This window comes from Aplidium turbinatum, chromosome 6 (genome assembly GCF_918807975.1).
Source record: "Aplidium turbinatum chromosome 6, kaAplTurb1.1, whole genome shotgun sequence".
Taxonomy (NCBI): Eukaryota; Metazoa; Chordata; class Ascidiacea; order Aplousobranchia; family Polyclinidae; genus Aplidium; species Aplidium turbinatum.
This window is the reverse complement of record NC_137477.1, coordinates 17,442,739-17,446,375: the sequence shown is the minus strand read 5'-3', so window position 1 is coordinate 17,446,375 and position 3,637 is coordinate 17,442,739.

The window sequence follows — 3,637 nt, the reverse complement described above, 5'->3', positions numbered from 1 at the left end:
CGAAGTATCTTTGAGAAGAATGTGAGGATTTGGAATGTCATTAAAAATGAGTTACCGGACATTGTAGTAAAATCTCGATGAAGGCTCCATTCCCACTCAAATCAGAGACATCCATAACTCCCATCAAAGTTTGAAATTCGATTTCTGCTTGACTCATGGACATGCACCACCGATGATCTCAAACAAGGGTGAAACTCGAGTAGCCTATGGCAGTAGCGTAGCCAGGAATTTTGAAAGGGGGGGGTTTTGACCACCCAACGGCGGGGGGTCTGAGGGGCCTCCCCCAGAAAATTTTGAAAAATTACTTTGAATTTGGTGCATTCTGAGAGCATTTTCAACAAAAATGTGGGTACGAATATTCCTGTAAAATGGTGTTGTCCGGTAGCATAGCCAAAGGATAAGATCATGTTTTCTTCGGCATTTTTTGGAAAAAAAGCTAAGTCACTGTGTTTTTTTGTTGCTAATTCCTGGCTCAGATGTTTGAATGTTTGGTATTGGCAAAACTCGCTCTTTTAATGCAATTTTGTTTAAAATTAGGCAATTTTTTTTAGACTGAAAGCATCATTCTCAATATCGTGACGTCACACGCGTGCCAAAGGGGGGGGTTGTAACCCCCAAAACCCCCCCCTTGGCTACGCCACTGGCCTATGGTGTCTTTCATTTGCGCTCGATCTGGGTTTTAATGAGACTTCATCATGTTTCGGTGCTCCTGTAGAATCCGCTTTTCTGTCAATATGACGTCACCAAACAGGCGCAACTATTATTGGGAAGGTGAAAAAAGGAACGTGAAAAGTGGCGGAATGGATATAGTTTTTTTGACAATTTTAGTATGTTTTTACAATAAAAACATTAGCCTACACCCAGTGTTGGGCGCGATAACTCATTTTTCAGTTAAGCGATAACGATAAACGAAAAATGCCTAAAGCGATAACGATAAACGAAAAATCAAAAAAAAGTTAAGCGATAACGATAAACGATAAATTATCGCCGATAATGTCCGATAACGATAATTTTTTTTTCTCGATTAGCGCTGCTCCATCCCATGCAGCACGAACTGTTTTCATCAACATGACGAAAAATCGAACATAATATACTGTAAAGGGACAAAACTTTTTGTAAGCTATGCTTGAATAGAATCGCAACAGCGGCAGTAGGTATCAATCTTCAACCTCTTGATCCAGAATCAGGAACCGCCGTGCTTATAATTATACCTTCAGATACCAGTTGGATGCTTTTATCAATTGAGTTACACTGCCGCTTACGTGCAGTAAGCAAAATAATTAAATCAAATGAAAATATCATAAAAAATTTTAAACTTTGTATTTTGCTTTCTGCTTAAAGGGCTGTTTACAGCAAAGTCAGCAATAAGTGAAAAAATTCCAAAAAACGCAAAATGCTTGAAAATTTATCAGTAATCTTAAGCGTTATTGGTAGTAAAAATATGCATACTGTGAAATCCATCAAGCTTGTCAAATTAGTCGTGTTTGTTCAAGAACAATAACATAATTATCGTAATTTACTGATAATTTCAGATACATTTTTCTGTTTTCTTTGTGAACACCATCAAGCAATGGCAGAACGCTGAGTTGTTGAAATAAGAATTACAATATAGGCACTGTATTAAAAACAGAGAGAGACTGTTCACCAGGCATTTTATAATAAAAGTAATTTGCGTTCTTCTGGTGACTATTTACTAGGTTACCTCCTGATGTTAAAGATGATAACTAGCTTTTTTATTTCCGACGTTTCGTCAGTCAGCACGACTGACTTTATCAAGGTGGCTAAAACAGGTTAACACAACCTGTTCAGCAACGATGGCACAACACAAAAACGTACTGATAAAATGAATAAAGTAAGCAGCAAGAATCAGAATTAAAACACGCAACAAGATACCTAGAGGTTAAACTGAATGCAGTGAATGCCTAAAACCAGTAGGCTGCTTTCCAACAGCGTAAATTTATCTATCTGATGTGACTATGATGATGACTTTTCAATGTTTCTTGACGGTGGCCCAATAGATAGATAAATTTACGCTGTTGGAAAGCAGCCTACTGGTTTTAGGCATTCACTGCATTCAGTTTAACCTCTAGGTATCTTGTTGCGTGTTTTAATTCTGATTCTTGCTGCTTACTTTATTCATTTTATCAGTACGTTTTTGTGTTGTGCCATCGTTGCTGAACAGGTTGTGTTAACCTGTTTTAGCCACCTTGATAAAGTCAGTCGTGCTGACTGACGAAACGTCGGAAATAAAAAAGCTAGTTATCATCTTTAACATCAGGAGGTAACCTAGTAAATAGTCACCAGAAGAACGCAAATTACTTTTATTATAGGCACTGTATTATTAGTGGGAATAAAAATATTTGATTGAGCGTTGGCTATGTCGCATAGGTAAATCATCGTCGTATATTCAGGCTTACGCCCGGTGGTTGAAGATTTAGATTAGGTGGATGGGAAGGCAAGGAAGCCAATCTTCATGTCCACCTTCAGGCATGCCTTTAAGTGTCCTGCCCTTTCGATTGCCGTTCCAGCGCTCTCACCACTCAGCTATGCAGCATAGGTAAATGAGAAAGGTGGTCACAGCGGTAAACCAAAATCTCTTTGTGGGAAAATTGTAACATAAGATTCCCGAATCCGTTTGTCTGCATGTAATGACCGAAAAAGAAACACTCCTTTGAAACGTCTATTCAAAATTGTATTTCTGTAAAATTAGCCACCTGGCTGTCGAAAATGGAATGCAACGCCGTACACCACTAAAACTTGTCACTACAGAACAGATTACTTGGATAAAAGACCGAAATTTTCGTCCAGCTGACAAGCACTAAGCAAACCAGTTAAACATGCGACCAACCTCTTCAAGCAACAATTTTAAAATGAATGACCAGAATAGATATCAATATCTCAAACTCACGTACGCAGTACTGTGACGTAATAGTGAAAGACATTGTCACGCAATTCAAACAGGTGTTCAAAGGTGATGATGCAATATTTCATGTTTAAACAGGTTTGACACAAGTCTTACGAACGATGGTGCAATTTTGGCTCATTTTTAGGAAAAATTCCATGACATAAGATTCAGTAGACCTGAACGGTTTTATATGACGTTTGATTAGGTGAACAATTGTCTGGAACAAAAGGTTATACTGTATTTAGCATAATTTTACCACGCAACTCGATACGCAACTGTGTGCTCATGAGCGCTGTCGAACCGGCGCCCTTTCGATAGCCGTTCCAGCGCTGTCACCACTCGTCTATGCAGAATAGGTAAATGAGAAAGGTTATATTGTATTTAGCATAATTTTACCACGCAACTCGAACTCGATGCGCCTATTGTCATGCAAAAACTACTACAAGATGCAAAAAGTGTGATGTCAGTCTGCATGTCAAATGCTTCAAGCATTATCATATTCTGCAATGACTTGTTTCAGTGATGGTGGCGCTAAAGACCATGTTTCCGATGTAAAAGCGGCCTCGTATTGCGACACTTTCATAAACCACTTTCATGCTGGCAAATATATATTTGCTTTTCATCAAATATAGTTACTAGTCTCTAAAACCCTTACAGCCTGTTTTACCCTAAAAGGGAGATCATCAGAAGGTCCTTATTCTACACAGAAATATAATTCTATTTGAATAAGGA